Genomic DNA, 14,073 nt, shown 5'->3' on the forward strand with positions numbered 1-14,073 from the left:
AGTGCAACTAGCTAGAGAGAAAGAGAAAATGCAAGAGTTGACTGAAAGCGACAAGGAGGAAAATCATTCGATCATGTGCGTACGTGTATCACTCGCCCGTAATCTCTCCATCTTTTATATCGGCTGACTATGCGAGTAGGATATATGTGCTGTGTGAAGGAAAAACAGAGAAAGGGGACAGGGGGAATAAACGAAGATTAGCGAAACCGAGAATTTGAAAGCAAAATTTGATTCATGTGCTCGCTATACTGTGTGAAAAGTTAACGTGAAAGAATAAATTTTCTTAATTCGCATTATTGCATTAAAAAAATTTCGCATTTCCGTAGGCTAACATATTTATTTGCTTCTTATCGCTATACGCGACATTGCACTTGAAAGCTTAAAACGTAAAATGTAAAAGAATGTTAAAAAGATCTCAGGGGTAACTACTTTTCTAAGCAAAGTTTACTTACTCGTAAAAATATGCTGCTAAAAAAGTATTTATACATCGTAAATATTGTAACAAAAAAGAAAAGGGCAATAAAAACTTTTTGCACTGCCATTGCTCTTGGTAATACTGACAATGAAATCTTGTGTGTGTGTGTGTGTGTGTGTGTGTGTGTGTGTATGTTTTTATATATATATATATATCAAAACGTTAATAATTTCCTAGCTTTATAAAATAATATAAAGTTATGAGAGCAATTTCATACAAATATGTTTGCGTGATAATTTTTATATAATTTTTATACATTGACATTCGTTATTTCATCAATTAAAATCCATGTAAAACGGTCTGGTACTTCCTTCACGATCCTGCGAGCAATTGTTCTTTCGCGGCGACGATCTGTTCGATTTGTCCTCGCCGCGATAATTTCAGTACAAATTTCGGAGAAAGACAAAGTCTGACCGTCGTTTGCACTTTCGGCACGTGATCGCCGCCGAGCTACGGTACGAACGACGAGGAATCGTTGCGGCTTAAGGACGGGATCCGGTTTACTTAGGTGCGCCGGCGAGAAATTGAAATTTTCGTAAACGGATTAGGGAAGCGGTCACACGACAAACTCCTTGTTAATTAGAATATAATCCTGGTCTTAATGGGACACCTGCTACGTAATAAAATCAAGTGCAGCGCACGTCGATCGTTAAGTTACATATGTATCGCGGCGATTGCATGTACTCTTATATGGGCGTGGATCGGGCGAACGATATTACATTAACGAAAATCAACAATCATTTTTATGAAGAACGATATTTTCACTATTACACAATCGTGTAAATATCGGGGATCTTAGAATTATTAAATAGATATTGTATAAATTTTGCCAAGATAATTCTTATTACATTTGTGTGAATGTAAAAATCAAGACAATTTTATAAATATGTATTATCGGCAATGTTTAATTTTTTATAACTATCTTTGGTATAATATTAAATTGACTAACATGTGTTTTGAAATACGGCGATGAGTATCGAGAAAAAACATTTTGTGCAAACATTGGTTAAATTGATTAAAGTTACGGTCAACCAATTCAATTCAGCTCTCTATATTCATACTATTGATACGGCGATTAAAGTGCATACATTATTAGCCAATTTTATAGAACATACCAAGGAAATAAAACGCGAAGCGTTTTTGTGCCGGAATGGTTGTGCTTAAATAAAACTTTATTTGAATAACTCTTCGCCCCAGTTTTAACTCAACCATTTTGTCCTTAATTTCGATCAGCTTGTCCGTTATCTGTCCCGTCGTCCATTCTTCCTCTTTTCTTTCTCGTCGTTTTATCATCCCTATCAGAGGGGTAGACCTTATTGCTAGAAGCGTACTCGAATCGACGAAATCTGATCGCCGACATTATGTGATGTATCAGATTTTTGTCAGAAATCGAACAAAACGTTAATAACCATTTTTATCCATTGCTATTCAAATACAGAGATATCTCTTTTTTTTCCTTTTTATAATATGTAAAAAAATTTTTAAACGAATAAGCGTTTCGAAAATAATTCAATAAATAAAGATTCATTTATTATGTTATTATTTTATATCTATTATTTATATATATATATATTTCTTGAAATAATTTTGCTCTATATAAATATATATTTATAGTACGCATTAAATTTAGTAAAAGATTTATGCGAATGATGATATAAAGATTTATTTCAGTTATTTAATAAGTCTCTCAGAAACTACACTAATCAACTTTTTTATAAATTTCTTAATTTATATCTTAATTTATTTATGATTAACGTACTACTATTTAGTACTTTCTCTCTCTCTCTCTCTCTCTCTCTCTCTCTCTCTCTCTCTCTCTCTCTCTCTCTCTCTCTCTCGTATGAAACACTCAATTAAAATTAAGAAATTTGTGAAATTCTATTTGATTTCTAAAAAAAGTCATATAATTTTTTTTATCTCTTATGTAATGTTAATATTTTATAGAATAATATTTATAATATATCTATGAATTTTATAGACAATATATATGTGTGTGTACGGTCATGTGAATTTTAAAGAGAGAGTGTCGATAACTTAAAATATTCTGAAAACACGTAACTAAAGAGAGGGAGAGCTTAAAGTGAATCCTCCATTTCCAATAAATCATTGCGTATTGCTCGTTGTTTGTTTAATCTGTAACTTCAGTCTTGTCACCGGACGGCTCTCCTTTCTCCACCGAAGTCGTTTCGCCTTCTTTCTGTTTTACGACAGGCAGAGGGAGGGACTTATTACCAACGGTAATAATCGGAATGACAATATTTGGTTATCGCGACGATGGAGTCGTTTCGCTGAGGGTATCAGCTTCGAGTTGTGTTAACATTCGAGAAAGAAACACTCTCTACGTACAATATAGGAAGCCATTTGCTCTGGCATTATGTAATTTTCATTCGAATCTTCTTAAACAGATGTTCATTTGACGATTAATTTAGAACAATGATTTCTTTAATGAAATTTCCCATCGATCAGGACAATATCAGAACAAATATGTATATGCACATATATATTTTAAATTTCAATTAATTAATATTTCATTATTACATGTTTAATTTTCATTGTACATACATTTTATTAATTTTGAAAACTGGATATTTTTTTAAAATCAGTTATCTTTATCTGATTAACCTTATTACGAGCGATAATAACTGCCTGCGCAAAATATTTTAAATACTAATAACGATAATAATTTAATTCATTATGTATCAAGATTTATAATTGTTATATGTTATAATAGTAAAATACATACACTCTTTCTCTTTCCTTTGGATTATATCACGTATTATTTTCACAGTGTTAAGGTTTATTGAATTTTAAAATAACTCTTAAGCATTTCGAGAGAAGAACGTTTACATTGAATCAATATACATAAGAATTTTTTAGTAAATTTTCAATTTTCTCAAAAATTTAAAGTATACTATACATACATACATATATATATGTTTTAAATTTATGTATAATTATCATTTTGCAAAGAAAGAGGGAAAGCTTATTTTGCAATTTAAAGAGAATTAGCTCATATTTATATAACAAAAAAAAATTAGATACATAAGAAGAAATTAATTGTTAATCAATTGTCAATTTGTTAAAATGGAGCAAAATTCGTTTTGATTTTTTGAAGATATCAGTTGAATTGGAAAAATTTAAAATAAAAAGAAATGATTTCAACAAAATTCTTGTCCTTAACCAACGTAATAATTTCTTGATGCAATAATAATATAGTACGCAAACGTCAAATAATTATATATAATAAACATTAATCCAGATTTGCTCTATCTCTGTCTCTCTCTCTCTTTCTCTCTCTCTCTCTCTCTCTCTCTCTCTCTCTCTCTCTTTCTATGTCTCTCAAATTCTATCTACGATCGAGTGACAGCAGTTTGTCTGGTCTAATCTTCTCGGCCTTCATGACGCCATCCTCTTCGTCGTCGTCGCCGGTCACGTCATCGACTATCTGGCCGACTCTTCTTTCTTCGATGCTTTTTCGTCGTTTTCCTCCTTTTCTTCGTCGTCGGCGGGAAGCCTCGTTGTCGACGACGCAACCCGCGCTGCGTAGCGTTGCCATCGCTACAGCGGGGTATCAGCTTGCCTTCTGGTTGGCCGAGGGCGAAGGCTGCCCTCCCGAGAGCGGCACGGAGTACGGGGGACCATGGGTCGAGATATTGACGCGCCGCGGTTCGACCGAGAGAGAGGGAGAGAGAGAAAGAGCGAGAGAGAGAGAGAAAGAGAAGGAAAGAGAGGGGAGCGAGAGTCAGAGTGATGATGGTAGAGAGGCAGGGAGAGAGGACGATGGTAAAAGGAAGGGTAGCAAAGAGAGAAGGGGAGAGACACACGGGAGGACCAAGCACGCAGGCTCGTGCAACATGGCCGACGCACCCACACACTACCTCACGGTCGCTGATAACTGCGCTATCTCGCCCCCACTCTCCTCGCCTCCTCCCTTCATCCGCTTTCCTCTTCTCCCCTTCTCCACCGCGCGTACGTTCTCTCCTCTCCACGGACTTTCTCGACGTTTGGCGCAATCTCTCTTTCTCCTTTGTCTTCTCTGTTCAGCTTACGTCAGTACTTCAGGTACTTCTTCTGAGCTCTCTCTCTCTCTCTCTCTCTCTCTCTCTCTCTTTCGTTTTCATGCGGCTTGCAATACCATCCTCCTTGTATCCTGCTTCCGCCCGCGTCTTCGTGGCATCCTTTGACATCCTTCATCTTTGTCTTTCTCTCTCTCTTTATTCCTCTCTCTCTTTATTCCTCTCTCGCATACTATTTCATACACTTGTACCCATAATCCTTCTATATTTCATCTCTGTCGCATATCCGTATCTACAAGCTTCCAAGTTTTTCTTCGTCTTTCGTGTTCTCTCGGTCTCGTGTAAAGTCACACCTTATAGTCACGGATGCACTATGTCTTCGTCCCTCTTTTCGTTTCCTTCGATCCTTTCTTTTCTACTTGTTCTACGCTCGTTCACGTATCGAGATAAGGGGAATATTTCCTTCATCGCGGGAATTTCGTCTCGATAAGCTTTATTCCCGTGTCTGCGTGCGGCGTTATCCTCGTTTCTTTTCCTTCTCCGCTTCGTTACATTGATATATCGAAATGTAAAAAAATAACCCGTGCGCGCGATGATTGACTAGACGGAAAAGAGGAAAACAGAGTGCAACGTCGCGGCTGATGGTTGAGCGATTCAGAGATTTCAAACTGGCTCTTTCATATCAGCTCCAAAATGTCATCGTAAAGTGTCGAGAATATTATATTATACATATATCATATTGTGCATATACAAAATAGAGAAGTACCTATTAAGTGTTTAAATAGGTTTGTGTAAATGATTTTTTTTATAAATTCATTACATTAATTTATAAAATAATAATTTAAAAAGATTATTTTGTCATCTCCATAAAATTTTGTATTTATCCTTAGAGACATATATATATATTTATATATATATATTTTGTGATAAATAAAACAAAATAACTATATCATTTGTCGCAAGAATATATATAGACATTTATGATTTATCCGTGTGCATTTCTCTCAATTGTGTTACAAAATGGTCGCCCATGCACAATATCGAGCCAAACTTGTCAAACACGTAACGGCAGGGGTTAAAGCGAGCGTCCCAAATTTACGTCGCGTCCATCCAATATTACGCGCGTCCGTGCCATATTTTCCGAAATGAATTCGGCACACGTAGATCCTAATTTAGACGGGACGCGGATTTATTGCGTCGCGCGCCAGGGCGCTCAAAAATCCTGTCGGCCCGATAACACACAGATACATCTCAATATTCGCCATCCCGTCATTAATGCCGTTTTAATGGCGCCGCGTTTTCAATTTCACGCACGGCCGACGTACCACCACGCCTGTTTCCCGTGCTTTTCCGCACGATTCTGATTGTTATTCGGTCGGTGGTTAATTTCGCGAGGCGAGTTTCATCCATTTCCACCTGGCGCCAAAGGGAAAACAAGTCGCAAACGCCGCCTCCGTTGCCAATGTGACGATTGTTTATACGTAACATTCATTTCAACAATTTGATATATAGATATTCAATTTTGATATATATTATTTCTGTGTGAAAGGTAAAGAAAACAGATTTTCAAAAATGTCATGCACTTTTAACACAAATCTACCGTCGTGCAAAAATCTGGCGAACGAACATATTAACGTCAATAACTTTCTCATTTATTATTGTAGGAAAAGAAAAATTAGGTATACATATGTCTCTCTCTAATATCAGTTAATTCTATTTTTTTCGCACGTGAGATTTTTCTTTAATTTTAGTGTGTTCGCGTGCAATGAATTATTACAATAATTTTGAAATAAATCCGACATATATCGCCGTGAAAAAGATGCGGCTTTCGATGGACTTGTAGTTGGGGAATCGCCGGTTTTGATCCTATTAGGGAAATAATAGCATATAATTAGGGCCAGTGCACAGCGCTATCGTGCAGGTTTTAACGTTGGGGGTCTGTTAGACGTCAACACTTGGGGATTGTTGCGCGAGAATGCAACATGTGCGGTTGCTTTTGATCCGTCACACCTGATTTCACCCCTCCATAGATTTTTACGCCTAACGAATTGAAGTCTGTTTAACCTGCGTTTAATCGGGAGGGCGTCAGCTTAAGAATAATCTATTCGCTGAGCACATTTATGCACCATGTGTTTCATTAGTGATAATCGGCAAAAGTATTAATAGCGAAAATCGCATCACGGTTTTTATCGCCCTTATGCAAATTTATTCTTTCTCTTATTAAAAATTATTATTATTATTATTATCTCTTATTTTATAAATGCATTTCATAAAACAAGAGATAAATTTATAATTAATTTATAATAAATTATAATAATTTAGAATAATAATATAAATATAATAATATAATAATAATATAAAATAATATTTAAATAAAAAGATTTAGAAATGTTTTTTCTAGCAACTGGAATGTATAGTTTTTACTGATTTCTAAGAATTTGTTGTTTATTAAGAGGGGTGCAAATGAATATTTTCACATAATTAATTACATTTGAGATGAAATTTATTTAAAAAATAAATATTAAAATATATAACCATATTTCACAACAACTGTATAAAATATATCTAACAATTATGTAATCTCTTGATTTTGACTCTGAATATTGCATTAGCAATCGAATGCAATATCGTGTTTGTTTCGCATCCCGCGCAGTCTTGCCGATCAATTCGATCAATCCGTTATCCCTTATTGTCATTTTCTAGAGCGAGTGTCCGTGCGCATGACTATCATGGTCATCCCCATGGCTGGTCATCGTCCAGCAAATCCATTGTCCGTACAGCCCGGCACGTCGGCGAAGGCTGTGGTTAAACTCTAGACGCGCATTAGTACGGCTAAATAATCGCGTGCACTTGTGCTATTGGCCCTACGTCTGTGGATTAGATGTATTATGCTTCCAGTATTCTGTACCATGGAGCATCGTCAATTTCGTACGTTCGAGAGAACGTAATTTTCGGAAAACGATGCGTCGGGTTGTAACTCTGTTAACGACTGTTTGCAAGTGCGTATCACAAAAGTTTGATGAAAAATATAAAATTCCGCGTTTAACAAAAGGTTTGATAAATCTGTGCCGTGTAAAACGGCACCATTTACGACGATTAATATATTCGTTCGCCATTCGATCTCTCGTTCGGTCTGACGCAATTCGTGAATTTAAAATTAATTTAAAATCCTACGCGGTTATTTCGCAATTTATAAATTAATTCGGCAGGATTTGACTCCTCAACGCCAGTAAATAACCATTTTAATGTATGCGCTATTTTGATTTTAAATGAGAAACGCTCTCTCTTTAAAATTGCATATTGAAAATATTGTATATAGAATTAAAAAAAAAAAATCATTATTAACTTTATTAAGACTCCGATAAAAAATTAAATTCATAATTGTATAATTTACAAATAACTACGTAAATTTGAACTATACTTAAAATAATTAGATTCGATAATGTTATAGTTTAATTATTGAAACAATTTAATTATGTTTTAGCAGAGAAATAAATAAATAATTGGTGACTCATCTTTTTTTGGCAAAATTCAAGTATTATAATTGCTTGAGAGATGCGTTTCAAATAATTGTCTGAGGTAGTTGATGGTTTCGTCGATGGCGTCGAATATCTTAGTGCTCTCGACGTATAGTTTCCGTGAAATGCCACGCAGTAACGTGAACGGCCACTCTGGAAAATTAATATATCAAGCTAGCACGCTATAGCCGGATGGACGCCGTCGTTGGTTAGCGGGAAACTCGAAGAAGAGCCGCGCCGACGTAGATCGTAACCGCGTCGTGTATTTACCGATGAAAGGGGGGCGGAGGATGACTATGGGTTAGGGACCTGGTTCCCCGGCCGAGAGAAAGGGGGAAGAGGGGTGGACACCGTATAATTAATCACCGCTCATCCATCACGCGTTTCTGACGCACTCCCCGGTCACTTCTTGGATAATAGATTCAGTCGCGTAGGATAAGAGCTTGCTCGCGGGCAGAGTTTATATATCGAGCTTTAAAAAGCGCCGGAATTGTCTGTCCTGAGCGAGATTACGCGAAGAATAATGATTCGATAACCGGTGCGGGAACGCGATAGGGCAGCAGCACACGAAATAATTATACAGAGCGAGATTTGTTCTTTCAACTGATAACTTTTACTCGCGAAATATTATAAAGAAAAATTGTATTTGTTTCACTTCTTGTAAAGAAATATTATATTTTTGCAACGATGGTTTATAAGATTTTTTTTTTCTATGGTTAAAACGTACATTCACAAAATTGTATATTAAGAGAAAAGAAACATTTTATTTTATGAATCTATATTCTCTGAAGCATATTAGTCATATTAAAAAGAATAATATAGTTACATCATATTTTTATGTTATTTTATGGGCACGATAATAATCATTTACAGAAAATTTAAACATTTTTTCAACAATCATGTTGTCGGTAATATAATGTAGATTTTGCAATACTTTTTACAAAATTTGCAATGCTCTGCAATATATATTTAACGAACATTTTTAGCTCATCGGTCATCGATATTTCCTATAAATTAATTTTATTAAAAATGGACACGAGATATTTCGACGATTATATAATCGAGAAATTGTAGCTTTGCACATGAACGGTACATAAATATAGACAGGAGATCCGGAAGAAAGAAAATAAAAGGTTTTACGCTATTGGATTCGAATTGGCTGCACGAGCGACGTCGATCGATGACAATTAATTCAAAAGTCGTACTTACTAATCATCGCACGCGGGCACAATGTGTGATTCATCTCGTCACATTTGCGGCTGATACGTCAAATCTGAATAAAGCAACTGGAATTTACTTGCGCTCGTGATAATTTGTGTGCGCGGAGTAAATACCGACTCTACATTTTGGTCGGTTAAAATAATCGCGATGTGAAATGCGCGATGATTATTTTGAGGCATAACGCGATCGCCGATTCCCGAATTCATCGGCCGTTGAAATCAGCGCTGTGCCGCTTCGCTCGCGCTCGTTAAAAATATTCACTGTTTACGTTTAATAACAATTATTTCCATATTTCCGTTTCCGGCTTTTAATCCGACGCCGATGCGATAATTATTCCTATTTACCGAAAGGCTAGATGATCGAACGAACCGCGATGCTCTCGCGGAATTTGCATTCTTCATTATACATCGTTGTATTTGTACGGCAAACAGAAAATATTTCTACATTTATTACGTACAACACTTTATATGACTAGATAAGACAAATTTATCTGTTTTTGGGATCGTTTGGGGGAAAATTAAAATCCTTTTCAGAATTTCTCACATATCAATAGTTAGCTCAATAATAAAAAGATATATTTCTTTTCCTGCTTCTCAACGCAGATATTATTTCATAAACTGTACGAAAAGAAACTTATTAAAAAATATCATTGGCTAAATACATTATATATATATATATATATATATATATATATATATATATTTATATACATTTACAGCATTGTGGAAATGGAATACTCTTTTTCTTATCAAGAATTTTCTTATCAAGCAAGATTTTCTTCGAGATAACCCGTCAACATATTTACAAACAGATACGCGTAGAGTCCGAATCCGTTAGTTTGTATACAAAATAGGATACACGCCTATGCATAGGGCACATGTCCAATTCACCACATCCAAAAGGGACTACGCATCCTTTTCGCACAGGAAACAAATAGCGAGATCATCGCTCGCGCGGAAAAACGCCCGCGTATAGTTTGACGAAGGGCGGCCGGTCGATAAATTCAGCCGACGCGTTCGCTCAGTTAAATGCTGCTATATTCCTGCTAATTCCTCGGACAATCCTTGTCGATCCCCATTGCCATGTCCCTTCTTTTTCGTACCCCCTCGCACGCGATTCGGCAACGCGATTGTTCCGGCGATGATTTAAATGCACTTGGATTATTTTGACAAGCGGCATCGAGACATTTTATTATACTTATTTCTCGTTGCAAGTTATTAATTAATTAATTAATTTAATATATTTTCAAATAATGTAGCAGTCGTAGTAGTAGAATATTTAATAAAAAAAAAGGTCAGCGGATATTATTCTGGAAAAAGTGTGAGAAAAAGATTATGCAACTTAAATAAGGATTGAATTAAGTGACTTTGTATAACTAGATTTTATATTGTAATTGCAATAGATTATTAATAAAATTATAAAAATTTTGATTCTTAATATATTTGAATAATAAAATTTTATTGTTTTAAATCGAAAGTTTGATTTATAAGAAGCGAATGAGATTTTTCATGATTATATTTGCTTTTATATATAAGAACATATGGAAAAATTGTTTTTCTTTTGTCGATATACTTCATAATCATTACTTTGAAATGAATTGTCACTTTAGTTGTAAATTAAGACGTAAGATTTAATATATTTTATTGTTCGATACGATAATGTTTGGATATCCTAGGCTGTTCAATATACAGAAGAAGGGGGAATTGTGCGAGCATATCTCTAAGGGGGCAGCCACGACATTTACAATTGAGGTTTCATGGGGGTGTTTATACGTTCGTGTGTCGGCGATCATTTCATGCTGACCCCGTCAATGTTAAACGGTGCGATCTTAAGCCGGATCTCCGATTGTGAATGCTTGGAATCGCCCATGGGGGCGTTTCACGATGTGACAAACAGCTCTATTAGACCCCATTGTTCCGCGACACACGGCACTTTTCACGGTCCAAAACTGACGGATTTCATACTAGAAGCAACTGCTGCAACCAGTTGCATAGGAAAAGAATTGAGTTTCCCAAAGTCTTTAATTCGTTAGTATTGCGCACACTATATTTTATCAAAGTTTTATTGCAATTTGTATTATAGTTGCAAAATTTTTTAAAAACGTTTGTAACCTTATATTTAACGCAAAATATACACAACATTATTTATATTATTTTATTACTTAACTTACTTTTTTAATATACCTCTTTAACTAATGTACGTTGTCAATATTTTTATCGTGGATTTTATTCCATAATATTTACTCAGAAATAAGATGATTTATATTTGCTTAGGTAAGAAAGTATCGTTGAAAACATGAATTTACAAAATTTATTGATTTAAACAATAACCTATTTATGTTACAAAAATAAAAATTACAATTTTTTAATTTTATTTTAAGATTCAAGCTGATAAAGAGATTTCTTTCGAATCGCAAGAAATGCGACCGCATGTCGCACGTGCGGCTAGAGCTGTAAGGGAATACAAGCGCTATTTTTCTTCGCGAGTAATGCCGCTTATCGTGCAACCTGATAACGATTTCCGACGGCATAAAAATGTGTTCTATCTTTCCTGGATTGCACGACGTCTGTTGAGCTTTTTTTTATTATCAAGAGACGCAGCATTCGAAATCTAGAAATCTTGTCTACGGAATTATTTTATTTTTCTAAACGAGATAACACGTAAAATGAAATATATAATATTAATCTCAAGTTTATTCTTGAATATTTGAGATGGAGTAATCGCATATCGTACATACAGTTATCGATAAAAAAGAGATAATTTCGATTGAAACAGAAGAGAGATATTTTTGATAAGTTACCCAGGTATTTTTAATAAAATAAATAAATTTGTTACTTTCTTCCTTTTTTTCTATCGCGTTTTCCGTCTTTCTATTTCTTTTGCTCTTCTCACAACACGTAATGATACAGGACCGACTTCGTCACTTGATAACGCGTGTTTGTACAGTGATAACTTGCCTTGTACCTGGCGCCCGTCTCCTTAAGTGTCCCGCCGTACGTCTGCATCAGAAATAATGCACTCTTTGTTTTCTGCTAGCGAAGGACATCCGTTGGATGATGATGACATCGTGGACGGATCTCAGCGTTTCGATAAACATAGATTATTATCGGCGTGTTAATCAATTAAAAACGTCTTTTAGTTTACCGTAAATCTGCTGTGATACAAGAAATGCGTACTCTAATAGAACTTTAATATATATTTACATTATTGGACCCAATTTCATTTTAGTCACACAACACGCAATTCCTTGGTTCTTCAAAAGGTCCGCACTTTCATGGATTCAAGAGGGCACATCCGGGATTAAGTAACAATAAAAAGCCATATCTCTCGTAAATTTTCCGCGATACCTTTGTGGAAGGCGCTCAACTCGCTTTTTCTGTCTCTCTCTCTCTCTCTCTCTTTTGCTCTTTCGTCGAGCTGTGGTATTTTCAGGTAAAACCGCAAGAAAGCGCAGGAGTATTCTACTCGGGATCTCTCCGGTATCTCACCTCAGGTACGCGAAGTACCACGGGAACGGGGAAATGGGCACGATCCGCTGTTTGATCTTCGTTGCTGGGTAAACAGCGGCACGTTCGGCATTTTGTCGAAAGGGCCCGATATGCGCGCGGCCTTTCGAGTGGGTCTTCTTGCCGACTCGTCGCCGCACCGTGCTTTCTCGTCTCTTTCCATTTCCCCGAAAATACATCCGTAGCCGCGTAAAGTGGGCATCTTCGCCTCGGAAAAGGATCCAGAAAGTTTTCTTTGTAATTACAAAAGTATTGCCTTTCAAATATTGCACAATGGTCCCTTAATTAGACGCGATAAATCTTCTTTTCCTCATCGAGGTACCCAATCGAGGCGCAATGCTCTTTCAATTTGTGATTCCTTATCAATAGAATAGTATCAATATATATTAATATATACAGGTGTTTTTAATATTAATATCATTTCGATGAAAAATCTTTTTCATTCAAATTTCCTATTAATTTAGTTTCATCGCTAAAATATATGTCTAAATAGTACTCTTTTTTATTTAAAATATATTTTTTACTTACAATAATATATTTATACTTTTTTGGAGAAATGTTTTTTACTTACACGCATTTAATAAGAAATAAAAATTGTGTAGAAAAATTTTAGTACAGATGTTTATTTCGTGCTCGACAAAATACTTTTTTGCTGACATGTGCTTGTACATTCTAATCCTAATTATCCGTATACTCGGACAATCCTAACGGACTTAGGTGTGCGATAATATTGAACAAATAACGGTTTAATCGCGGCATCGGGGAGAATGCTGTTTGTATAACCGATAGTAGATCATTGACCGCGTTAATAATAAACTACTATTAACTTGTTATTCAATGAATCGATAATGTCTGATATTCACATGTTGTTTAACGTAATTAGTTGCCCTTTGTCAAGACCATTTCGTGCATTGATCTAAAATGTTTGCCCGGTAGACATAGATATATTTGAACTTGGCGTAACCTGCAGATACGTGTCCCGGGCTAGAGAGTAATTCGATTTACGTTGCGCGATGTAATTTACAGTCCCGCGCCATAAATTCCAAGTATTGACTTTCAAAGCAATCCTCATATTTCACGTAAACATAATTTATGTGAATAATCACGAATGCGTTTTACTTATTCATGTTCATATGTCCTAGCAAATATTATTAATTAGCAACGATTTTAATTATTTAATATGTCGGTACGTACCGCAAATTTAATGCGAAATTTTACGTTATTATTCCATGTCGATACATATTTGAGATATATAGACACATTTGTTATAAATCATTATTATGTAGAGTGTATTATTTTATATGTTTATCAGAGATTCTTTCCCAGATTTCATTTAT

The sequence above is a fragment of the Anoplolepis gracilipes genome, chromosome 8 (assembly GCF_047496725.1).
Source record: "Anoplolepis gracilipes chromosome 8, ASM4749672v1, whole genome shotgun sequence".
NCBI lineage: Eukaryota > Metazoa > Arthropoda > Insecta > Hymenoptera > Formicidae > Anoplolepis > Anoplolepis gracilipes.